General features: G+C 46.8%; 1 long non-coding RNA gene and 1 pseudogene across 1 annotated transcript; one reads left to right on the top strand and one right to left on the bottom strand.

Moving 5' to 3' along the window:
• Window positions 1-297: 297 nt before the first annotated feature.
• LOC139999599 (uncharacterized) lies at window positions 298-24,733 on the bottom strand. The gene is made up of 2 exons (XR_011805058.1): window positions 24,413-24,733; window positions 298-3,213 (listed from the first exon to the last, which is right to left on the bottom strand). It is a non-coding gene; the product is annotated as an uncharacterized lncRNA (long non-coding RNA).
• On the top strand, window positions 3,990-19,693 carry LOC119713934 (zinc finger CCCH domain-containing protein 11A-like; annotated as a pseudogene).
• Window positions 24,734-26,603: the final 1,870 nt, after the last annotated feature.

The raw sequence follows: 26,603 nt of genomic DNA, 5'->3' as shown, positions 1-26,603 counted from the left end.
TGGGCAAAAAGTGAGGAGAGAAACATCACTAGGGCAGCTGACCTAAACCAATCAAAGGGATATTCCATACCATGTGATGTTATACTCAGCAATAAAAGGTGGAAACAGGAAGAAGAGGGGAGGGGTGGGCTCTCGTTGAGAAGACGTCGGTCCTCCTCTTGAACACCGGCTGCGTGCGTTGAGGCCTTGCTTCAAGGACGTGGTCAATCAGCGCTCATTTTTGGGATGTAGAGAGTAATTTCTTTCCTCTGCACTTCCATATAGCCTTCATTTATTTTGTTTGTTTGTTTTCCTCCCTTCTTTTTATTTTCCCTTTTCCCCTCCCTTTTCCCCTTTCCCTTTTTATTTCCCCTTAGTTAAATTGTTTAGTTCATGGTAGTCTTTATTTAATTATTATTATTATTTCCCTTTAATTAATTTATCCTTATCTCAACCCGTGAGTTGTTCTTTGCTTTACTTCTCCCCCTCCTCATCTAAAGGAGGGGGAGTGAGAGAGCGGTTGTGGGGTTTAGCTGCCCAGCATGGTAAAACCACCACAGTTGGATACCCGTTCCACAGGGAACGCGCCCTTATCTGCGGATGAAGATTTTGAGAAGCTACTATGGGAAATCTCAGGAGGCAGACTGGAAGCCGAAATCGACTTAGACCCAGGGAAGGACGAGGATGACCTCCTCCTTGAACTCTCCGAGATGATTGACAGTTGAACCGCGTAGTCCTATGGTATATTTAAAAAAAAAAAAAAAATTAAAACTGTTCTTCTTGTTGGATACCCCGAGGTGATCCTTTTTCTAACTGAGGCTTTGCAATGAGACTTAAAGCACAGTCCGAAGTGGTAGAAATTGGCAGGATCTGCACTCAGTTGTCCTAAATTTCCCTGCTGGTCAGAGTTAAGGTCTTGTGCATCCGTTCTGTAACTATAGGTGGCTACCTTCGATATCGAGAGGACAAAGCACTTCTTTTGGCACAGAAAGATCTCCATTGGCACGCCACGGTGGCTGCAAATCGATCTTCTGATGGAGCGATGCTCTGAAGGCTTAAAGGGAAAGCTTCTTCCTTCCTCCCCCCTTGGCACAACTCGATGTCGGGCACATTGTGAAGCTTCGGTGTTCTGATTTCTCAGACAGTTGATACCCAAATCCTGGAGTTACTATGTCAACTCTTGACTTTTACTTGTGTATGCCATTGTTTTGACTGTACCCGTGTCAGATGATGAAGCTGTAGGGGTGGGAGGGAGCAGAATCGTTATTCCAGTGTGTTGTGGACCACAGTTGCTGCCAGGAGTGGGGGTGGGGGTCAGCCACCCAGCCTTACTTTCAGTTATCAGGGATGATCAACTGGTGAAAAGCAGCAGCTCTGCCATGCGGCTCCGCTACCCCCACTCCCTTCTCTTGTGCTGTACCAAAGTTCCCCCAGGCTTTGGTTGGTGCTTTTTGTTGGTGTGAGGAATCCGGGGCGAGCAGTCGGGACTCTGCCGCAGTCACGGGGTCGATGAAGGGTTGTTTAAGTGCCTCTTGGTTTTAAAAGTTGCTCCCCTGAGCTGCTGGCTCTGCTGCCTGCTACAGCAAATGTTCGGGTGCCATCAGCATCGCGCTTGGGCGTGGGCACTGACCCTGCGGAGGACAGAGCTGAGATTCGGGTGTATTGTGTACCCTGCCACCAGCCATCGATTTGTATTTCTTTTTTTCCCCTAGCAGATCAATTTTGAATTATTTTCCGAACTTTTTGCGGCACGGTAGGCTCTTCCCGCTATGATTTGTGAAGCTGTGGGGGCCCTCAGGCATTTGCTGCTGGCAGAGGAAAAGCGCTTGTTGAATTTGTTGTAAATACTTAATGTTGGGACAAAACCACGCGTCTCTGTGTCGTGGTTTAACCCGGCCGGCAGCTAAACACCACGCAGCCGTTCGCTCACCCTCCCCCCTCCCTCTCTGGGACGGGGGAGAGAAATGGAAAGTGAAGCCCGTGAGTTGAGATAAAGACAGTTTAATAAGAGAGGAAAATAATAATAACAAAATAATAATAACAATAATAACAATAATAATAATATGGTGATAATAGGGAAATAATAATAATATGTACAAACAAGTGATGCACAATGCAATTGCTCACCACTCGCTGACCGATGCCCAGCCTAACCCCGAACAGTCCGGCCCCCTTCCCCCGGTTAGCCACCCCTATATATTGTTTAGCATGACGTCAGATGGTATGGAATACCCCTTTGGCTAGTTTGGGTCACCTGTCCTGGGTCTGTCCCCTCCCAGCTCTTACTGCACCCCCAGCCTGTCCGTTGGCAGGACAGAGCAAAAGGCTGAGATGTCCTTGGCTTAGTATAAGCTCTGCTCTGCAACAATTAAAGCATCGGGGTGTTATCAGCACTCTTCTCATCCTAAGCCAAAACACAGCATTCCACCAGCTACTAGGAAGAAAATTAATTCTGTGCTAACTGAAACCAGGACACTCTGTGTGTGTGTGTGTGTGTGTGTGTGCTGTGACGCCCCGGCCCCACCAGGGAAAACCTTCACCAATGAAACTGCTGCTGGAGCTCACGCAGGCCTTCATCGTGCCGAAGGACTTCACGGGGACTTCTGCCGGCTCCAGGAGAAAAACCAAAAATCAGGACAAGGAGAGCTCAGAGGCTGCGCCCACCTGCCCTCGCTTTCCCTTCACCCCAAGCCCTGCTCTACCATGGTTCAAAGATCAAAGCTGAAATTCCTTGAAGTGGTATATTCTTTATTGCAGCGCTGGATGCACGGGGGATCTCTCCACCTATCGTGCATACCCAAGGCGGAAAGCAGTCTTGAATTTCTACAATCAATCTCTCAATATTCTACAAGCGCCTATGCATATTCATTACCTATCCCCGCCTCCCCTCGCTTCTCATGCTAATTAGCCTTTTGGCACCTTTTGCCTGCATAGAGCCTCCCAAGAATTGTGGGCAGGGGTCTTTGGGAGGAAGACCCCGAGTCTTCCTCACAGTGTACTTTTCACCTTAGGTCAGGAATCTGCTGAGCTGGCATGTTTCTTAATTGCAAGCGCTGGTTGTTGCTAATTCTTCCAGTTGTTGTATCTTTATAATGAATTCCAATGTCCAGTTTTGAGATTTATAGTCCTTCCATTTGTTTCTCTGTCCGTCTGCCGCTTCCTTATCATGAGTTCCAGTGTCTTGTTTCGAGATATACAGTCCTTGTCTGGGGATTGTCCTTGCCTCCCCAATGCCTCCTTAATCAATCCCCCCTTTTCTTTTCCCATGCAAATTCTTTTGCATCAGATGCTTCTATTAGTTGCAGTAACACAACAAAGCAGGCATCTAAACAACATGCACACAAATATTCCTAACACTACTACTGCGATTAGAGCAATGAAAACTTGTTTCAACCATTAGAAATTGGGCAACCAGGAGGTTAACTTATTCCATATTTCACTAAAACTAAACTAAATATGAAAGATCATCTTTACTGCTCTCATGTAGGATCCTTGTCTGCTTCCATATTTCTTCCAGGTCGGTAGAGATCCTTCCACTCTGATCTACATACATACAACAACTTGTGTTTATTACTGTACAGACTCCCCCTTGAGTGGCCAATAACAAGGCTAGGGCCATCCGATTTTGTAATACTACCTGTGATAAACTAGATCTCTCTTCTTGTTGAGCCTTTATAGCATCCGGAATTTTGTTTTCTAACTTCTCTATAATTGCAGAAATATTAACTATTGCCTTTTCCAATTCACTCATTCCTAACCATGGGATAAACCATCGAACAAAACTATGAAAAGTGGTGTGTCTCTCTATCAATGGATTGTTAATTTTTTGTCTCATTCTCCGGATATGATTTCTCAAGTAACCTCGAGGCACTACATCATGTACTGTCATATTGGGGACTACTGCTCCAAGAGTGCAAGTCCCCTTCCAGTTCTCGGGCAAGACCTTACGGGCTGTAACATTGCATAGCCAATACCACCCTTTTCCTTCTGGAACTGGCCAGCTGGTTGAATTTGCCCAACTGCTAGTTGTACTAATATCAATTGTTTGATTACAAGATGTCTGATTTCCCACATAAGTAGTACCCGTATTTATACAATCCTGTTTTCCCATACCCTTAGGCGGGTTACGCCTTTGTACACATACATAGTAAGATTCCAATGGCACGAAGCTACTAACTTCTAGTTCCAAGACTTCTTCATATTTTTGCCCCCAAGATGTGTTTTCCCACAAATCAGTCCAAGATAAGTTTGCAGGCAAGGGAATGCCGATTGTGCTGTACCAAAGTTCCCCCAGGCTTTGGTTGGTGCTTTTTGTTGGTGTGAGGAATCCGGGGCGAGCAGTCGGGACTCTGCCGCAGTCACGGGGTCGATGAAGGGTTGTTTAAGTGCCTCTTGGTTTTAAAAGTTGCTCCCCTGAGCTGCTGGCTCTGCTGCCTGCTACAGCAAATGTTCGGGTGCCATCAGCATCGCGCTTGGGCGTGGGCACTGACCCTGCGGAGGACAGAGCTGAGATTCGGGTGTATTGTGTACCCTGCCACCAGCCATCGATTTGTATTTCTTTTTTTCCCCTAGCAGATCAATTTTGAATTATTTTCCGAACTTTTTGCGGCACGGTAGGCTCTTCCCGCTATGATTTGTGAAGCTGTGGGGGCCCTCAGGCATTTGCTGCTGGCAGAGGAAAAGCGCTTGTTGAATTTGTTGTAAATACTTAATGTTGGGACAAAACCACGCGTCTCTGTGTTGAGGGATGGGGATCAAGAAGCAACCCCACTGCTATGCCAGAGTCCCTATAGGCAGTGTGGGTTTTCTCTCTATGCAAGCCTCATTATTCAGAGGCAGAGTATGGCTTCGTCCATTCAAGGTCCAGAATCAGTTGTCAAATGCTAGGCAAAGCCAGTGGCTCCTGGGCTATGTGACAAACTAACCCTAGAGCAAAACTCCTCCTTGTCCTCTTACCTGGGGCCCTTTCTGCGATGCCTTTAGGGTGAGTCAAGGCTATGATCTCCACCTTCTGGGGATGGTGTTTGAGCTATGTCCTACCTCAGTGCTGAGACTCTTTTGCCTCTGTAGAGGCCCTTTGCCATGACACGAGTGACGATGAGAAATAAAATCAACTAGCCTCTGAAACGTTCTTGTTCCCAAGCACAGTTTTTTCACTGGCTTGCTTTAACTCCTAGTTTTTGGCCGAGAAGCTATTGTTTCTCTGTGCCTTTAATAAGAGGCTTTCTCTGGAGCCAAGTCAGGATGGCAAGATTGAGCTGGGCAAGGCTATCGAGGAGGAAATTCAATCTTCCCAGCTGGGTGTCTGACCCTTGGAGCCCGGGCCAACTGATCTGAAGCGGCTGTAAAAGCTTTATTTCGCAGCATCGCTGTCTTCCCTGCTCGCATTCTAGGCACGGTGTTTCTGCTGACAGCATCTTCCACCTCCTCAGCAGAAGCTGCTTCTTTCTTTAAACGTAGTACAGGCTGGACGCAAAGAAATCAACTGTTAGCGGTGCTTTTAGCTATTTAAATGGGGAGAAAACCAGCCAATGTTTATTTCTTTGTCCAGGGCAGCCACGAATGCTTGCGTGACGTGGGCTCCTCTCCCACGTCCTTAATTGCCAAGCCGGTAGCGGCTCTGGTGACGTGTCCCGTGGGTGTCTGTGCAGTGACGGGGCTGCCTCACCCCTGTGTACCCCAGGACAGACATTTGGGGGGCTCTTTGCTGCTACCACAGGGCGCAACCTGCGGGTCCTGGGGCAGGCAGGATGAGTGCTGCTGGGCCCGGAGGGTAGGCCTGGCCTGAGAGGAGACAGTAAAGGAGGCAGGTTTGGGGCTTAAAGCAGGCTTGTCCTGCCCCAGCCTTCTCCGGAACCTGTGTGCCTGGCTCTGGAAAGCCGTGACAAGACATCAAATGACTCGCAGCTTGCCAAGAGAGCTGCGGTGCTGGAGGAATGGCCGCCTCAAGGGGCTGAGGCCAGGCACCATCACGGGCAGGACTCGAGAGACGAGGCACGATCTTGGCACAGACACAGAAGGGAAGGGGAAGCACTGCTCTGCTGGCCCTGAGCGGTGCAGCCCCAGGAGAAAAAAAAAATCTGTGTTTCCTTCCGCTGATGTCCACGCTGAAGGTGCAGAAGGGTTCCGTGCTGTTGCTTGGGTCAGCCTTGTTGCCAGGTTGGGAATGTTTAGCCTCCCGGTGCTTCGGTGCTGTTGGGCTGCACTCAGAGTGTGAGCTCTGGGCGTTATTTCTCAACTACTGCGTTATTGGAGCGTACGGAGCCGAGATATTCTGCGGATAGGTGATTTAAGCCACGTCAGAACCACCGCTGTGGCGTGTGCCAGCGTCGGACGCCCTATCGACTGATCGGGCGGAGCAGGTGAATTGAATTTGGTGCTGGGTGGCGAGGTGGTGTTGGGGGAAGAGCTAGGCTAAGGAGAGCTTCCTCTTGCTCTGCCCCTTCCCATCTCAAATGGCCGCTTCCTGGGGAGATGGGTTCGTTGGGAGGCTAACTACAACGTTACAGTGAGGATGAGGAATCCTCTCTAGTCCCGTAGGTATTTGCTGCCAGGCCGCAGCGTTGATTTCAGAAATTGTATTTACAAAAGGAAAAAGAAAGGAAATCCGTATTCTTTAACATACTCTCTTTTCTCGGAGAGTAGATGTAGGAGCTTCAGCAGTGCCCTTCCTCCCGAAAGGCTTCCCAGTGTCTGCTCAGACACTGAGGAGGAAAATAGAGGAGAGCCACCCGATATAAATAAAGGCAAGAAGGGGTTATGGATTAAGGGAAAACCACTACTTCAAAAATTGGTGCTCTCTACAAACCGGTTAAGGGTTTGGGACCTGCAGGTGCTGCCTCCACCTGTGTGCGTTGCAGTCGTGCCTGTTGCCACTGAGCAAAACGGGGAGAGCTGCTTTGTCGAACGCGGCGTGTTAAAGCACGTGCCACTGCCTGGAAGAAAAGCACGGACTTCCCTCGTGTGGGACTTCTTCCCTAGCCATGTGTGGTTTACCTGATGGTTTCCCATAAGCTGTGAATGTTTAAAAGAAAAAAACCAACAAAACCCAAGACCAACGTTGAGAGTGGTGAGGCAGATCCTCACCTGGGGACTCAGAATCAGCGGTGACATCACCATGCGAAGCATTGTGTGCGCTTCGGGTCGGGGCTGCTGCGAGCCTCGCAGCGGGGAGGGAGAGCGGATGCGGGGTGCCTCTGTGTCAGCCCTCTGCCCTGGTGGCTTCGTGAGCACTGAGAGTTTGACTCCTGTGTTGCCAGCTTTCGCTTCCGCACCTGTGGTGTGGCAGAGCCAGCGAGCTGCTTCCTCAGCTGGAGGAGGAAGAGGAGTGACCTCAACGTTGCCGAGGTAAAGCACAATTCTTGAAAAGATTTGGCAAAGACGTGGGTTGTAGCAGCGCAGCTGCTGCAGCAGATCCTGGAGCATTGGAGAAGACAGAGAGGGGTTTCTTGGTGAAAAGAATGCTGTTAAAAGTGTTTTCATGCCAGAAATGAGGATAAACGCCTCTGTTGTTTGACATCCTCTATTGACCTGGCACATTGGCATTACAGCGTACCTGGCACGCTGTTTGTATTAAAAAAACAGGTATTTTAGTCAGGGCAGGCCAGAAACCTGCCTTGGCACTTGCACATGGCAGCAATGCTTACAGACCCTGCATCCTGGCTGCCAGGCCAGGATCTAAATCCGATGGTGTTGTTGGTAAACTGAAGCTCAGGAAGCGCTTCTGGGTTTTTCTGTACTTCCATGTGAATTTTGACCCTGTGAAGATGGTGTCTTAAGCTATTTTCGGAACAACAAATAGGTTGAAAAGCAGTTTCAGTTTAACATCTGCATGCTTGGGTGTTATTAACAGAGCTTTGTATACTGAGCTGGTGCTTGGTAGGAGAAAAAACATAAACCTTACCTGGGAAACTTGGACCCCCTCAGCTACATGCTGCTATGAGGAAACTCAGATGTAAGAACACACTTAAATAACACATCAGCAGAGCTGTTGTGCTCCTGACCACCAAAGGCACCTTTTTCCAACACCGTCGTACTGGAAGTTGATGCAGCTGGTTCCATCCGTAACGTGGGACTGTAGAGTGCTGTAACAGAAATATTTTTTCACAGCTTTGGAGAAAGTGAAGCAGAGAAAACCACACATAACCACTGATAGCTGGACCCCAAACTGCCACAGACTGACAGTGATGCCCACTGGATATCTCCTGAGACCCTGCTGCCTTCTGCCTGCTCCAGCAGAAGTCCCGTTTGAATTAGCCAGCAGGTCCCTCTGAGTGGCTTTGCTAAAACTCCCGCCGTAGGAAGTATCCTACGGGAGCCAAGTTGCTAAACTGATGGGTGGGTTTCCCTTAACCCCCTCACCCCTGACTTTCCAGCTCCTGACGACACTGCCAACGTGTGCAGTGTCACCGTGTGCCAACTAGGTGCCAGCTGCCATGGTTTGTATATTGTAAAAGGAGTGATTTGGGACTCGTGAGCACTGAGAACAGGTTAGCAATTGCTTAAGAGCTTTACTTGTGTCGCTCTGGGGCAGGGAGATGGGTGAAACATCTTAGGCTTGAAAGTGATTCCCTGCAGAGTGACGTGCTCAGATCTGCACAACAGATCTGTCGTTCTGGTCACCTTATTAGATCCCTGCTTGAGAGGGTGCTTGCAAGAATCGATTCCTCTTCACCTTGATGTGTCAAGCTAAAGAGAAATCCGTGCCGAAGCACTGTCTGATCAGACGCGTGCCTCGGTTCAGGATTGTTCTTTGACAGCTGCAGAAACACCAGGACAGTCGGCGCCTTCAGGAACAGATTAATTTGATCTTGAGGCTGTCATAAAACAGGTCCCTGAAGTTTGAAGACTCTTCCAATAGTTTGGGCCAGCAAGGAGCAGCTGTAGCTGGCGGCTGCGGTAACTCGGGGCTCAGAGTCTCAGAGAGCGTGGTGAAAGGTGACCCCCAGCTGGCTGCTGGAGGAAGCTGAGGCAGCGTTCAGCTCTAACCTTTGCCTTCTTGGCTGGCATCTTTGCACTCCTGCTGTCAGTGGGTGTTGAGTGTCCTTCCCCCCAGCCTCAGAACGTGCCCTCAGATGTAGGCAGCGTTTAGCAGCTAGAATTCACTCCAATATAAAGAGTACAAATCATGCGTTTTCTGCTTTTGCTTTGGAACTCTTAGCTTGAGGTTTTCCTGCAGGCCATGAGGTTTCTTGCAGCAGCAGGGAGGAGTTCTGTTAGCAAGAGGCTGTTCTGTGCTTCGACTGTGGGAAGATGAATGGTTCCCTGTGCACCGTTAAATAGAACTTGACACCTAGCACACCTAGCTGTTGGTGTGTATTTCCAGAATTTGGGAAAAAGGCTTTGCTCTCTTTGAGAGACTGATAACTTGATTTGATCAACTGAAGAAAGCTGGAAAACTGTTCGTTCCTCATTATTTTTCGCTTGTTACTTTCTTTAGGGTTACTTTTAAAAAGAAGATTTCCCTGCTCACAAGCCAGTAGAAGACTTTCAGCCCAAGCAAGGGTGAAGACAGCTCTCTCCAAGAGCAGAGGAAGTCCCTGTGGAGAGAAGCCGAGCTTGTTAGCAGAACTCGTCGGCATGTCTAAACAAGGAGACGATTGCTACTTCTATTTCTATTCTACCTGTACCAAGGTATGGCTGGCTTTCCTTTGCTTTGCTTTGTTTCCCCATTTTTTTCAGGAAGGAGTAGATTAGGAGGAGGAAGCACACTGGTCTGTGGTTAACTTGAGAACCAGAGAGATTCTGAATTCAGTTGTAGCAACATTAGGCAGCAGCATGGCCATTTTTGAGGCTGTACTCTCTTTTCCTTGTTGGTTTCCTTTTGGTTCCAGGGAGACAAATGTGCCTACCGCCACTGCGAAGCTGCTCTGGGCAATGAGACGGTCTGCAAGCTGTGGCAGGAGGGTCGTTGTTTCAGGAATGTCTGCCGATTCAGACACATGGAAATTGACGTGAGTGCCTAAGGATGTGTTCTCAAAATAAATCAACAAAAGCCTTTTTCAGTGCCCTAGGTGGACTGATTGTGCTTTTGCAGGATAGATTCGTTTGCTTCCAAATCCTACTGGTTTCTGTTACCAAGAGAGGGGGTGGGAGGAAGCAGAGGGAAATAAAATCAATGCCTTAGGTATGTCTTAGCAAGATATATATGTGTTTTTTTTTTATTAGATGCTGACAGTTTTCTCAACAGATGCAGAATAGCTGTTAAATAGACTGCTAAAACCTGCTGGAGCAGGGGGGTAATAAACAGGCTGTTCTATCCTCATGGGAGCAGGCTTGATAAGGAACTCTCAGGTCTCTTCTGAGCCACAGTCCTTCAGCTAACGCTGTTCTAGCTGCCTGGGGTAGGAAGTGGGGAAAGTTAAAGGTGCAGAAGAACTAAGTCTCCAAGAAGTAGTTCTAGACAGGGTTAACCTAGGCAATTTCGGATGTTCTTTTTCCCTCTGAATAGTCCTAGTATAATCCTAGGTGTATTAGTTTAACCCACCCTCAACTGATGTCTGCGAGTGCCTGTCTTCTCAAACTGAATGATGACAAATCTAAATGTGCATAGTGGTTGCAGCTTATGCAAACTTTGTGAATATGCCCAGAAATACTCCACTTAACTGAGAACCTGACCTTTGGAATGATGTTTCAGCACTGTGTTGTGACAGCTGTCATGATCTGGAGCTGTGCATCTCTTTGCAAGCCTCAGGTGCGTGTTATCACGAGCTTTTCTTTCTTTCTGTCTTCAGAAAAAGCGCAGTGAGATTCCTTGCTACTGGGAGAACCAGCCGGGAGGCTGTCAGAAAGCCAACTGTGCTTTTCATCATGCAAAGGGACGTTACATCGATGGACAATTCTTCCCACCAAGCAAGAGTGAGTTTAGGTCCTTTTTCTTTAAGCGCTGAAGACTTAATGTTGAGTATTACTTAGTGGGTGCCAATCCTGTAGGGGGCATCAGGTAACTGTTCATTTGTGAGTGCAGGAAAAGGTCTGCAGTCATAGGTGGTCAGTTAAACCGAGTGTACTGCTGGTGTTTGTTTTCTGCTTTCGTGCTCGGCTTCTCTTTGCTTTGTGTGATGTTTGCCTTGCAGTTTGCTTCCTGTTGTTTCATCTTTTGCTGGGTGGTAGGGAGATGTGTTGTTGTTCGAAGGGAAGTCATTGTTCCCGGTGTAAACAGTGATGGGATGGGCAAAAGGAGATGCTGAATTCGTTGTCTGTGCGGGTTATCTGCCTTTCCTACCATCTCTTTGCATTGTGGTCAAAGTTTTAAACTGCCATATTACCGATGATCCTCCTCTTCCTCTAGCTACACTGCCAAATCCGCCTGAGTCCGCGGACGATGATTTGAAAGTGGCTCAGATGTCACTGCAGCAAAAGAAACTTTCTGTCCAGTCAAATCCCTCTCCACAGCTAAGGGGGTGATGAAAGTGGAAAACTCTGAAAATGTCCCAAGCCCTACACACCCTCCAGTTGTAATCAATGCTGCAGATGATGATGAAGATGATGATGGTGAGCATGTGTTGGTTCTTGGAAGGAATTTGTGCTGTAAATGATTGTGTTAAATCTTTGGTTCTTGAAGGAATCTGTGCTGTACATGAATGTCTAAATCACAGATGACCCGAGGTCTGACTAGCGATAGGGCAGGCAGTCTGGCCAGGTCACTGGTGGCTTTGTCTGGCAGTCAGTGGACAGAACCTGAAACGTTGGAGGAAAGCTTAGAACCACTCCTGCTTTAGCTGGTCTGTTGTGTAAAGTTCTGTGTGAAACTAGGAAGGAAATTTCTTATTCCTGTCTGAAGAGCAACGTGTTGTGTAGTAGTTAAAGCTGCAGAGAGAATCTAGAGTCCTAGATGTTTTGTCCTAGTGTATTCTACTTAGGAGTTCAATAGGGGGGTAACTGAAAAACAGAAGAGTAACGAGAAGAAAGAGCTGTAGAAGACAGTGCTATATAAGAAGCAATTTCTGAAGCATTAAAGAGGCTGACAGTGGCAGGTGTGGACACAGTATGACAGGAGTTTGTGTATAAATTGTTTAGAGCCGTGCAAATGCCTTTTAAAGGGAAAAAAGTACTTTTACTCGTAGACTTTCACCTTAGAAAGGACTATTTCTCAGCATTTGTACCTAATAATATTCTGCTTGCTTATGCAGCTTTGTTCTGCACAAAGTATAGCTGTCAAGCAGACTCAGATTCACGCTCTACTATCTCAGCTGGAATTTGGAGGAAGCACTGAGACTCTTAAGATTTTTTTTCTATGTTAATTACAGTTAAAATATGAGTTTATGTGGTTTAGCTGTCAAAACAGTGTCTGACTGGGTTTTTTGGGACATGGGCTAACAGGATAATATTTCTGTTGGCTACTGGTTTCTGTGAAATAGAAAAAAAATTCCCTTTTGTTTTAGGGGAGGAACCTGTGGTTCGACTAGATCTTGCTGATAGACAAGGAAAACGGAAAGCCTCCGCAGGTAAGAACTTTTTATGAGCTTTGACGTAGGTGCTGCCTTCTATATATGACTGCATTAAAGAGTATTTTTGAGGTATGAAAGGAAAATACATTGCAGTGGAGATCTGTGTTGACTGCAGAAATGGAAAAAAAAAATAAAAAAAATCATTTAGCAGCTGAAAGGCAATTCTCTGAAAATATGCTTGAAAAATAGAAGCTTATTGTTGACTGTTCTCAAACCTTCCTGCAAAGAAAAGTTCTTACAATATTCCTTGTTTTCTCTGAAGATGATGTAAGCACCGTTCCAGTGAAGCGCAGCCTTGCTGAAAGGCTGGGGAAGAAGGTAGAGGCTCCGGGAAATGCTGACAAAGCACCCAAGAGAGATCCAGGTACTGAACGGGCATCTGGATTGGATTCCTGGGTTTTGTATTTAGTCTTTCTGTTTGTCCTTTTCCAGTGATGTTTCTTTTTGCATGTTGGCTGAGGTCGTAATCACTGGGATTCAAAGTTACCTTTCCTGTCTTGTTTTGAACTGTGAACCTGAAGTTGACATTCTGCAGCCTCCCTAATTCGTTCTGTTTCTGTTTTGCAGTTCAAGTTGCCAAGTCTCTGAAGGACAGGCTGGGATTACCTCCTAAACAGACCAGCACTGAGAGAGGTAACAGCTAGATATTAAATATGCTTTCTCCTCCTTCCTTTCCATGAACTTGGACTGCTTTCATCCATCCCTAAAAACTAATTGAAACGAAAACAAAGAACTGATGCCTCTTGCTCGAGTGCTGAAGCTCTTCTGACAGCCACTATCAGAAATCTGGCTCTAGGTGTGTGTTTCTTTTCTACTTGTGCCTTGTCAAGGTTTTTAGCTGCTTCTGTGAACCGTTACGTACCATTAGAATAGAACCACTGCCAGGAGCAGGAATTTGAAATGCAGTCTGAAAAAGTAATAAAGTAAAGCAGCATTTCTGTGTAGCAGTTCTCTCTGGGTAGGGCTGGTCTTCAAAATACAAGTGGCTCAGAGGAGGAGGAGAATGTTGTTCTAAGGATATTGTTCTAAGATGCATTATTGGGAACACTCCAGATTAGTTTTCCTTAGTGCTCTGACAAATTTTGGAGACTTAAAATATTGCTGGACTCTCTTGAAATGTTGGTGCTTCTCCTCATTTCTTGATGATGACAGGGAAGGCTGCTAAGCCGATGGGAGAGATCCATGTGAAAACACTGGAGGAAATCCGTCGTGAGAAAGCTCTTCAGAGACGCGAAACTCAAGCCAAAGGCAAGGCTGAAGGGCATGGTAAAACTGAAGATTCCAGCGCAGGGGCAAGACCTGCTCGTGCAGGTCGCATCAAAACTTTCCCTGAAGCCTTGTCTGAAAACAAGAATAATCACTTGGTAGAAGAGAAGAAAAAAGCAGGAGAATCCCCTAGCAAGAGCAAAATTCAGGGTGAGTCCAAGAAGCAGCTAGCTCTGTCCGGGCGAATGGATTGCACATTGTAGCCTTTCTCTCTCTCTCTCATGGGACACAGGGATGCACAAATGCACAAAGGAAACAAGTACCCAGCTTTCTTTATTTCTGCCGTTGACAAAACTTTTTTTTGTCTTTTTTTAAAGCACCTGAAAAAGAAGAAAAGAAGGCAGTGGAATTGAACCGGCCTTTTCCTACCCTTTCCTCTGTAGCTGATGTACAGGTGAGTCCTCTGTGAAGACACACATCCATTCGTACAATTTCTGATAATTCTGCCAAGTTTGGTTACTCACCGTGTGCCACCCTCTTGAGTGTGTTCTTACCCTTCAGCACCTGGTAGGAGCTGCAGTGCAGTCTAAATCCTATTGCCAGCAGCATTTCCAGACAACTCTGTAATCCCCAAACTTGGAATCAGTCTGTTTATACCACAGCAACAAAGAAACCCTGTTAGCACCAGCTGAAATCTACACGGTTAACGTGGAGGGAATTCTTTTTGTTCTTACTGACTTGAGCTGTCAGACGTGAAGGATTTAATACGGAAGGCCAGAGTTCTGTGTTGAAGGAAATCAATCTGTCAGTGGATACTGTATAGGGGAACTTGTATGACTTTCTGCTGCTTAAAAAAGAATCTGATAAATAGATGTACAGCAGAACACCCTAGCTGTTTAAAGAAGCTTGCCACAGTGGATATTGCAGATATGCGAGACTGTGTCCATAGTAAAGCATGGCTCTTGTTACATGCAGAATTTTATGGAAAAAAAAAAAACAAAAACAACAACAGTAACCTGAAGGATATTAATATGCTGTTCCACATCAAGACCATTTTGGAGGGATTGCTGATCAGATTTTCTTAATGAAATCTCCACGCACGGATTTTTTTATTTTTTTTTGTCCTATTCATGCACTACTTTTCTTTCCTTCTAGCCCACTCAGCAGAGTGGAACTCGTAAATGTCCAGAGAAGAGCTTTGAAGAGAGCCGTTGGGAGAAGTGGCAACAGCGAGAACAACAAGAGAAGCTTCGGAAGGAGGAAGCTGCTGTCAAATCTACTGCTGGCTTCTTTAATACTGAACCAGCAGGGAAAGTGGCAGCTCAATTTCAGGGCCAGGAAGCTAAAAGTAAGTGTTGAAGGTTAAGAGTTCCTTAGGTTGTCTTCTGAAATACAGACAGAAGATGACGATTCTCATGCTGTAACTCTGGCTGGGTGCATTTTGCCACGCAATGCTACAAAGCAAAGTGTGTACTTTCTTTTTCTTAGTTTGTTTCTTTTCCTGCCAGCCAGATGTTAGGTAAGGAACGGGAGACTAGAAAATGACACGACAAATTTGGACGGTGTAGAACAACTTAACTGTGGGACATCACTGCAAGGGAGAGGAAGCTGGTACAACAGTTGCATACACTCTTGTCCTACTCTAACTGCTGCTTTTTCCTTTCCTAGAGGGAGCAGGACTTTAACTATAAAAGCTGTCTAGATTTGTGAACCTAGCTGGCACTTAGGATTGCTATGTGTCTGAGGTTTCCCTTGTCCTGGATTATTATTTACTGTAGCTATTGGGTTTCTTTGTTCCTTTGTATGGATTGTTGGTAGACAGAGTTTACTATGTGGAAAACATTCCTGAGAATCCAGGCAATGGCGGTGTAATTCTGCTGGCCAAATGCATTTAACTGTGTAGAAGGACTGTGGAAATGATGAAGAGAACCTGGATTTTTCCTGAGGCGGAGCAAGACTGTATCAGTTCTCTCTTCCTTTTACTCTAGCCAACTTGATGACATCTGCGAAGCCTTCGGGTGGGAAAGTCACTTTCCCCAAGAAGAAGGCACTGAAACGTAAGGCACCTGGGAGTTATCCCTCTGCCGTAGCAGCTGTGGAACTACGGACTGCCTTTGCTGCTGACATGATGGGACCTCCAGCCAAAAAAGCAGACATGGTAAGGCCACGGGCTAATGCAGAGGTGGATCCCTTGTTAAATTTCTACCCTCCTCTAGGAGAAAAGGTGGAAAACTCAAACGTTCTGCAGGCCTTCTGTTTCCTTTTAAATCCGGGAGCTGTCTCCAGGATGCTTGTAGAACCCTTCTGTATTTAGGAGATGAATGGCACTCTTGAACCGGTACTCTGATGCTGTGATTTCTCTGGTGTGGGGGATTTTGTCCATTAATGCCATGTTCTTAAAAGACACAAGAGCATGAGTAACGTCCAGGTGAATGTGAACTTTCTTCAGGAGCACCTTGGTTTTGTATTTTGGCCACGGCTCCGCAATGCCAGAGGAGAAGCAGTGTGGAGGAAAAAGCTATTAAGGAATCTTTTACCCATGTGTCATAAATACTGTTTTGCTGCTTTCTAGGGTGTTTCAGACGTGCCGGAGCACATCCCAGCCATCAGACTTGAAGAAAATCCCCCAAACAGGTGACAACCCCAACTTGTTCTTTTTCTTAATCAGTGTATATCCCCAGGGAAACGTACGTTCTGTCACATGTGGGAAAAAATGAGGGTTCTGAGATAATTAAAGCCAAAATCCATCAAAGGAATAAGTCACCTGAAACCACTTTCTAGCAGGAAATCTAGCAGGATTGCTTAATTCGGCTTTCTTTAAATGCTGCAAGTCAGCACAGCTTTCCAGTGACTTCTTGGGTTGTCTGAATACCTGAACGAGGAGGAGGTGAAGTTCTACTTCCTCGTGAGGTGATAGATGAGGAGTAGTGTCCTCTGCCTTTTGGTCCTCAAGAATGCCACCTCAACTCCAGGTGCCCTGGCTTCACGGATAAACCCCCAGACTTAAAAATGTAGCTGGTAACACATCGGGCTCTAAATGTAGCCCTGGGTGGATTGATAACAATCCCTGTGTAAGATTGAAGCGTAGGAGGGCTTGCCTACAGTTTGAAGAGCCGGTTTGCAGAAAAGGGATTTCCCGTTAAGAAATGGCATATCCTGATTGTTCTTTCTTGCTCTCCCAAGACCTGAAGTGCGTCTTGGAAGCCCGGCAAGATTTGAGGAGCAGATGGAGATCAATCTCGAGACCTCGACCTCAGCTTCTTCCCAGCTAGAAGAGGCACGCACATGCCAGCTGAGTTCCACGGGGAACACGCCCTTATCTGCGGATGAAGATTTTTTTTTTTATTTTTTTCTTTTTATTTTCTCTTTTCCCCTCCCTTTTCCCCTTTCCCTTTTTATTTCCCCTTAGTTAAATTGTTTAGTTCATGGTAGTCTTTATTTAATTATTATTATTATTTCCCTTTAATTTATCCTTATCTCAACCCGTGAGTTGTTCTTTGCTTTACTTCTCCCCCTCCTCATCTAAAGGAGGGGGAGTGAGAGAGCGGTTGTGGGGTTTAGCTGCCCAGCATGGTAAAACCACCACAGTTGGATACCCGTTCCACAGGGAACGCGCCCTTATCTGCGGATGAAGATTTTGAGAAGCTACTTTGGGAAATCTCAGGAGGCAGACTGGAAGCCGAAATCGACTTAGACCCAGGGAAGGACGAGGATGACCTCCTCCTTGAACTCTCTGAGATGATTGACAGTTGAACCGCGTAGTCCTATGGTATATTTAAAAAAAAAATAAAAATTAAAACTGTTCTTCTTGTTGGATACCCCGAGGTGATCCTTTTTCTAACTGAGGCTTTGCAATGAGACTTAAAGCACAGTCCGAAGTGGTAGAAATTGGCAGGATCTGCACTCAGTTGTCCTAAATTTCCCTGCTGGTCAGAGTTAAGGTCTTGTGCATCCGTTCTGTAACTATAGGTGGCTACCTTCGATATCGAGAGGACAAAGCACTTCTTTTGGCACAGAAAGATCTCCATTGGCACGCCACGGTGGCTGCAAATCGATCTTCTGATGGAGCGATGCTCTGAAGGCTTAAAGGGAAAGCTTCTTCCTTCCTCCCCCCTTGGCACAACTCGATGTCGGGCACATTGTGAAGCTTCGGTGTTCTGATTTCTCGGACAGTTGATACCCAAATCCTGGAGTTACTATGTCGACTCTTGACTTTTACTTGTGTATGCCATTGTTTTGACTGTACCCGTGTCAGATGATGAAGCTGTAGGGGTGGGAGGGAGCAGAATCGTTATTCCAGTGTGTTGTGGACCACAGTTGCTGCCAGGAGTGGGGGTGGGGGTCAGCCACCCAGCCTTACTTTCAGTTATCAGGGATGATCAACTGGTGAAAAGCAGCAGCTCTGCCATGCGGCTCCGCTACCCCCACTCCCTTCTCTTGTGCTGTACCAAAGTTCCCCCAGGCTTTGGTTGGTGCTTTTTGTTGGTGTGAGGAATCCGGGGCGAGCAGTCGGGACTCTGCCGCAGTCACGGGGTCGATGAAGGGTTGTTTAAGTGCCTCTTGGTTTTAAAAGTTGCTCCCCTGAGCTGCTGGCTCTGCTGCCTGCTACAGCAAATGTTCGGGTGCCATCAGCATCGCGCTTGGGCGTGGGCACTGACCCTGCGGAGGACAGAGCTGAGATTCGGGTGTATTGTGTACCCTGCCACCAGCCATCGATTTGTATTTCTTTTTTTCCCCTAGCAGATCAATTTTGAATTATTTTCCGAACTTTTCGCGGCACGGTAGGCTCTTCCCGCTATGATTTGTGAAGCTGTGGGGGCCCTCAGGCATTTGCTGCTGGCAGAGGAAAAGCGCTTGTTGAATTTGTTGTAAATACTTAATGTTGGGACAAAACCACGCGTCTCTGTGTCGTGGTTTAACCCGGCCGGCAGCTAAACACCACGCAGCCGTTCGCTCACCCTCCCCCCTCCCTCTCTGGGACGGGGGAGAGAAATGGAAAGTGAAGCCCGTGAGTTGAGATAAAGACAGTTTAATAAGACAGGAAAATAACAATAACAATAATAATAATACAATGGTGATAATAGTACTACTACTAATAATATGTACAAACAAGTGATGCACAATGCAATTGCTCACCACTCGCTGACCGATGCCCAGCCTAACCCCGAACAGTCCGGCCCCCTTCCCCCGGTTAGCCACCCCTATATATTGTTTAGCATGACGTCAGATGGTATGGAATACCCCTTTGGCTAGTTTGGGTCACCTGTCCTGGGTCTGTCCCCTCCCAGCTCTTACTGCACCCCCAGCCTGTCCGTTGGCAGGACAGAGCAAAAGGCTGAGATGTCCTTGGCTTAGTATAAGCTCTGCTCTGCAACAATTAAAGCATCGGGGTGTTATCAGCACTCTTCTCATCCTAAGCCAAAACACAGCATTCCACCAGCTACTAGGAAGAAAATTAATTCTGTGCTAACTGAAACCAGGACACTCTGTGTGTGTGTGTGTGTGTGTGTGTGCTGTGACGCCCCGGCCCCACCAGGGAAAACCTTCACCAATGAAACTGCTGCTGGAGCTCACGCAGGCCTTCATCGTGCCGAAGGACTTCACGGGGACTTCTGCCGGCTCCAGGAGAAAAACCAAAAATCAGGACAAGGAGAGCTCAGAGGCTGCACCCACCTGCCCTCGCTTTCCCTTCACCCCAAGCCCTGTTCTACCATGATTCAAAGATCAAAGCCGAAATTCCTTGAAGTGGTATATTCTTTATTGCAGCGCTGGATGCACGGGGGATCTCTCCACAAATTTATGTACTTTATTTAATTATTTCTGAAGTTCTGTTATATATGCATATAAATATTCTCATCCTAACTGCGTTCGGTCCTCTCCACTAAATAGAAATGGATATGGCCTTCCATATAAGATTTCAAAGGGACTCAAATTCCCTTTTATTCTAGGTTTAACTCAAATTCTAAGTTATGCTAAAGTGAGGGATTGAGGTCATGACAAATTAGATTCTTGTCCGATTTTAGCTATTTGTTGTTTAATTAAATGTTTCATTTTTTCTACCTGTCCACTTGCCTGTGGTCTGTAAGGAGTATGCAGTTGCCAATCTATCTTTAGAATCTTACTTATCTGCTGTACCACTTGCACACAAAAATGTGAAACTATCAGAAGACATTGCTACTAGAATCCCAAAGCATGGTATTATTTCATTTAACAAGACTTTAACCACTTCTCTTGCTTTGTTTGTTCGACAGGGAAAGGCTTCAGGCCTTTCTGAAAATGTGTCAGTCAGAACCAGTAAATAACGATACCCCCCTTTTCTAGGGAGTTCTGAAAAATCAATTTGCCACTGTTGCCATGAATAATTTCCTTTACCGATTATTCCAAATTTTATTCTCTTCTTGGTATTGGGGTTATTGTGTAAGCAAATGCTACATTGTTGAGTTACTTGTTTTATCGTATCATCCCACTAATGTCTGACTCGGGCTCTTATGCAGTGTGCCAGCTCCCCAATGTGTTTTATTGTGTTCTGTAAGAACTATGGGCCATGCCAAATTAGAGGGTATTATTATGCGGTTATCTTTTAAATATACTCATCAATCTGGTTTCATTTTACCTTTCAAATCTTCAATTCATTTTAAGTCTTCTTTTGTATGGTTTGGATATAGTTTGGATTTTACTGTCTGGTATCAAAGACAATGCCTTCACCTCAGTTATTTCAGCTGCCCGCTTAGCCTCTGCCAAGCGATTTCCAATTTCAAAATCAGTATTCCCCTTCTGGTGTCCCTGACAATGCATGATAGCTACCTTTTCGGGTTGTTTTACAGCCTCTAACAACTTTAAAATTTCTTCAGCATACGTTATGTGTTATCACTGAGCGGTCAGCAATCCATGTTCTTTCCAAATTGCTCCATGAGCATGTATCATGCCGAATGTATATTTAGAATCTGTCCAAGTATTTATTTTCCTTCCTGCTGCTAGTTCCAGTGCTCACGTAAGAGCAATTATCTCTGCTTTCTGGGTGGATGTCCCAGGGGGTAATGGTTTGGACTCGATTACCTGTTGAGTGGTTGTAATGGCGTACCCTGCCTTACATTGTCCTTGTTTCACAAAGCTGCTTCCATCAGTATACCAAGATTCGTCAGCATCTTCTAAAGATTCTTCCTTAAAATCGGGTTGATTAGAATACACAGTCTCCATTGTTTCTATACAACCATGGGTTATGGGTTCATCCAGAGTTCTACTAAGGAAAGAAGCTGGATTTACGATGTTAGTGACCACAGTTTCCACATCATCTTGTTCTACTAATATTGCTTGATATTTTAAATTCATCAATTCTTGTTTAAGTTGTTTAAAGACTTTTTGTGCTTCTCCAGTCCAGACTAACTTTGACTGGTTAATCTTTATCAAATCACATAGAGGCTTTACCAATAGTCCATAATTATAAATCCAAAGGCGACACCAACCTGTCATTCCTAAAAAGGTTTGTAGCTCCTTTACCGTTTGAGGTTCTGAAGTCCGGCAAATGACTTCCTTATGTTCAGTTCCTAGTTGTCGTTGTCCTCCCGAAATTTCAAATCCCAGATAGGTCACACTTTGTTGAGCCAGCTGGACTTTCTGTCAAGAGACTTGATATCCATTTAAACCCAGAAAATTAAGAAGACTTATAGTCCATTGAATGCAACTCCCTTTAGTCTCGGTAGCTATTAAGAGATCATCTACATATTGTAACAAAGCACCTTCAGTGTCCGGAGGCATCCAAGTTTCGAGTTCCCTTGCTAATTGGTTTCCAAAAATAGTGGGGCTATTCTCGAATCCTTGAGGTAGTACTGTCCACGTCAGCTGCGTCTTTCTGCCTGAATCGGGATTTTCCCATTCAAAGGCAAATAGGTTTTGGCTTTCTGTGGCTAAGGCTAGGCAGAAGAAGGCGTCTTTTAAATCCAGTACGGTAAACCAGACTTGACTATTCTTTAATTTAGTCAGCAAAGTATAAGGGTTTGCCACTACTGGATGTATATCCTCGGTGATTTTATTTATGGCCCTCAAATCCTGAACTAACCTATAGCTTTTTCATCTGCCTTTTTAATTGGCAATATGGGTGTATTGTATTCTGATTCGCATTCAATCAATAATCCATACTGTAAAAATTTATCAATTATCTCTTTAATTCCTTTCCTATCTTCTATCCTCAAAGGATATTACTTAACCTTAATGGGTTTCTCTCCTGGCTTTAATTTAATAATTATTAAGGTCACATTTTTAGCTCTTCCAGGGACTTCGGTAGCCCAAGCTCCTGGACATACTTGATCTGTGATCTCTAAAGGTATTTCACTTTTAGGGTCAGTTTGTATTAGTGCCAAGCTTAACACATTTATTAGTTGTTCTTCTCCTATTCTTAATTCCATTTTCCCTTTTTCAAAGACAATTTCTGCTCCTAATTGCTCTAATAAATCTCTACCTAAGAGTGCCCATGGGGAGTTAGTTAGGCATATATAAAAATCTGTGTATGCCCCATTGTTTCCCTAACTTGTACTTCAAAGGTTCACAAAAATAAGCCTTTTCAGTTACACCTTTTACCCTAACATAATCATTCTGTAAAGGCATTAATGCTTGATTTAGAACTGAATACGTTGCCCCATATCAATAAGAAATTGCACTTCCATTCCTCCCCTAGCTTCATTATAACCAGTGGAGGATCCGCTAGGATAGATTCCCCAGGTCCCCGTTATTCCTGTTGAAATCAGGGACCAATGATTACCCTAGAAAAAGGCTAGTCAATTTGTCCTCCGAAGCCAGGTCCAAACCGTTTTATTTATTTATTTATTTTCATTACATTTCAGAGCTGGTCCAAAAATTCCATAGGGGTTTCGTTTAGACCTTGTTGGAAGCATATTCTCAATTCCCAATTCATCCAGATTTTAGTATTTACTTAGCCGTTCGTAATTTTCGGGATGATTAGGGTCTCAGTGGGGTCGGTCAGGGGAATGCAATTGTCCACAGTTCCCTGAGCGGTCCCATCGGTAATCTGAGCTCGCACATGAACTCAGGTTGTTTTAAGAATTAACTGCTTTTCTGTTTCCATAACAACTCTCTCTCGGACCCATTGTGATCCCTTTGCCCCAAAGGGCTAACACCCATGATTTTAAGACCTCTGCTTAGAGCAGAGGCAGAACTATTAACATTCCTACATCCTCTTTCCCTGCTCATTCAACTTCAAACACCTTTAACACTTTCAACAACCCTTTTAACACTTCCTTTATCTTTCTCCAGCCTGTGCTTCTCTAATGCCAACATCAAAGGCTCAGTCAGGGGCCAACTTAATTCCGTACCTTTTCCCACCAAGATGCTGAAACAACATCAGCATACAACATTTCATCCTGTTCTCCTTCTCAAAACCAACATTAACTGTAGCAAAACATTAGAGTTGAAAGTTCCACTTAGGGGCCACTTTTCTCCACATTCCAGCTTATAAAGCGGCCACCATTGATTACAATATTTTATCAATGTTTTCCTGTTCCCACTTCCACCGGCAGATCCTCCAATATCCTTCCAGTGACTCAAAACACATCCTAACGCACTTTTCTTTAAAATTTCACTGCTTGTTTGCCCCCCCATTTTCCAGTTCACACTTTCAGAATACACGCATCACTTACAAAAATGTGGGCACGCAGGTATCTTTCAAGAGCGATGTCACGAAACTATTACTATTACCAGGAATATTGCCAAAATCACAATAACAATAATCAGAGTCAAATTCCACATGCAGTAAGTCAGAAAACTGAAATATGTAACACCGTAATGATATCTTTCTTATAACAACGCCACGAACCTCCTATTATCACCAAGAATATAGCCAAAATCACAGTAACAATAACCAGAGTTAAATACCACACTCCAGGAGTCAGAAAACCGAAATAGGCAACACAATTCCAGATGGACCTTAAAGCGAGCTCCTTCCTTAAGGTCCCCAAACATATACTTGTGGTGCTAACCACAAAGTATATACCAAACACTGCCTCGCAGAAGATCACCTGCTGACTTACAGACAGTTCCAGACGACCGGTCTACCAGAAAACCAAACCAGAATAAAGAATATACTCACTCACAATGATGGGGTCCTTGTGTGCCTCCGCAGTGATCCGCTGAGTCGAGGAGTCCCTCCGGGAAATCCCGGGGGTACCCGAGGGAGTCCTGTCCCCAGCGGGTCCGGCAGAGAGGTAGTCCCATCTGGGCTGCCAGATTGATTCAAGGATCGAAGCCGAAATTCCTTGAAGTGGTATATTCTTTATTGCAGCGCTGGATGCACGGGGGATCTCTCCACCTATCGTGCATACCCAAGGCGGAAAGCAGTCTTGAATTTCTACAATCAATCTCTCAATATTCTACAAGCGCCTATACATATTCATTACCTATCCCCGCCTTCCCTCGCTTCTCATGCTAACTAGCCTTTTGGCACCTTTCGCCTGCGTAGAGCCTCCCAAGAATTGTGGGCAGGGGGCTTTGGGACGTGGGCAGGGGTCTTTGGGAGGAAGACCCCGAGTCTTCCTCACAGTGTACTTTTCACCTTAGGTCAGGAATCTGCTGAGCTGGCATGTTTCTTAATTGCAAGCGCTGGTTGTTGCTAATTCTTCCAGTTGTTGTATCTTTATAATGAATTCCAATGTCCAGTTTTGAGATTTATAGTCCTTCCATTTGTTTCTCTGTCCGTCTGCCGCTTCCTTATCATGAGTTCCAGTGTCTTGTTTCGAGATATACAGTCCTTGTCTGGGGATTGTCCTTGCCTCCCCAATGCCTCCTTAATCAAAAAACCAAAATCAGGAGGAGGAGAGCTCAGAGACTGCGCCCAGCTGCCCTCGCTTTCCCTTCACCCCAAGCCCTGTTCTACCATCAGCCTTCGCCTCTTCTGCCTGCGGTGCTGGGCTTTCGCGTGCGCCATTGCTCCTGTACATAATTTACATATTTTATCCTTTTTTTTAATATATATTTGTTATCTATTTAATGCCCCCCCCTCCAATAAACCTGCGACCATAGAGACGCGGCCCCCCCCAGCGGTCCTCCAGCATCCCAGCGCCCCTTGCGCGCGCTCCCGCCCGCCCTCAGCGGCTTCCGGCGGTGGCGGCGGAGCGGGTGCGGCGAGGCGGCGGCAGCCATGGGGTACCGCGGGCAGGGCCAGAAGGTACAGAAGGTGATGGTGCAGCCCATCGTATCCTTCCTGCGGCTGGCGGGTGGCGGGGAGGTGGGTGGGGGGCGGCTCGGACCTCAGGGGGCTCGGATCTGGGGCCCTGGGGGCTCGTCCCGGGCCTTGAGGCCTTGTCCCGGGGCCCTGAGGCCTCGTTGTGGGGTTTGGGGCCTTGTCCCGAGCCCGGAACTGTCGTCCCCGTGCTGAGCCCTTAACGCAGCGCCCCAGAACCTCATCTTCCGCTACCTGCAGAACGTGAGTACCGCGGGGAGGGGGCGGGGATGGGGATTTGGGGGGTGTGGGGGGAGTGGGGAGGGTCTGGGGATTCCCCTCGGTGAGTTCGGCTCCTGGCCGTGTCCCGGGACGGGTTTGTGGGGGATGGAGAGCTGTGCGGCATGCTGGTGGGCACGAGGAGCCCGGCGTTTCCCCCTCGTGTAGCCGGGCGTGCAGGGGTGTTCCCTTGTGACTGGAAACGTGTTCTTCACCAAACGTGTAGCATTCACCCGATGGTATAACGCTCAAACGTCGGATTGCTCATTGAAACTGCCCCTGAAAGTTGCTCCTTGGAGCGTTTGGGAGCTGTCGTGGCTGTGGCTAGCAGGTATTTCTGAACACATGAGAGAACAAAACTGCTCAGTGTTTGTGGCCCGACTTACTCTCCTCCTTGGTTCTGCAGAGGTCGAGGATCCATGTGTGGCTCTATGAGCAGGTGAACATGCGGATAGAAGGCTGCATCATGGTGAGTATCCGCACGTCCCCACGTTACATCTTTCGTTTTCCCTCATTCACAATCCTGTTTTTTGGTCAAGAAAAGTTATCACAAGGAAAAAAAGAATTGTACTTCTCTAATAAGTAGTCTTCGTTGTCCGGCCAGGATCGGTAAAAATCCCTGCTTGCCGGTAACTAGAGCCCTTCATAGAGCAGCGGGGGGCGGGGGAAAGGCCTCCTGCCCGGCCCGGCTCCCCTCCGCTGCCCTGAGGGGGAGCAGGCCTCGTGTCCGGGCCCTGCGGGTCGTGTCCGGGCCCTGCGGGTCGGGTCAGGGTGCCCTGAGGGGAGGGGAAGGGGGGGGGTGCAGGCCGCAGGGCCTGGAGGCAGGGCTGGGGGCTGGGGTGTTCCCCCCCCTCTCCCCCCGTATCAGCCCCTTCTGGGCCCTGTGAGGCAGGAGCTGCTGCCCGGGGTTAGGCCCAAGGTCCCCTGTCAGGCCCGGGGCCGCCCTTCCCCTCGCCCTGCCCTTCCCTCCCGCTCCTGAGCCCTTCCTCAGGCCTTGCTGGGCCCTCTGTCCGGCTGTCTGTCCATCCATCCAACCCTCTGGCCATCTGTCCCACCACCCTGCCCTCTCCCTAAGGAAGCAAAGAGTCCCCGGGCTGTCTTCATGGGGGGGGGGGGAGAGGGGAGGTTCTGCTGAGAAAAAAATGAAAGATTTCCCCCTTAACGGGCGCCTTGCGAGTTATTTCGAGTTCCAACCTTCTGCCTTCCTTCCGTAGCAGTGCCTCTAAGGGGGGCGCTGTAAGGCAGCCCTCATCTGGCGCGTTGCTCCTCCGTTCCCCCAAGGAACTGCCTTCAGGATCTGACTAACTCTGGATGCACCCGGTTGTCGACTTAATTTCTCCTTTAGCTTGCTGAAAAGAACCCGGTTGGGTGACCTTTTGCGTTTCTCGCTTAAAATTTGGATCAAGGAGGTCTGGGTTTCCTTCCGCTGATGTCCACGCTGAAGGTGCAGAAGGGTTCCGTGCTGTTGCTTGGGTCAGCCTTGTTGCCAGGTTGGGAATGTTTAGCCTCCCGGTGCTTCGGTG

The sequence above is a fragment of the Anas platyrhynchos genome, chromosome 27 (genome assembly GCF_047663525.1).
Source record: "Anas platyrhynchos isolate ZD024472 breed Pekin duck chromosome 27, IASCAAS_PekinDuck_T2T, whole genome shotgun sequence".
In the NCBI taxonomy this organism is placed as follows: Eukaryota; Metazoa; Chordata; class Aves; order Anseriformes; family Anatidae; genus Anas; species Anas platyrhynchos.
The sequence above is the reverse complement of the archived record's forward strand: the minus strand, read 5'-3'. Positions and strand labels throughout refer to the sequence as shown.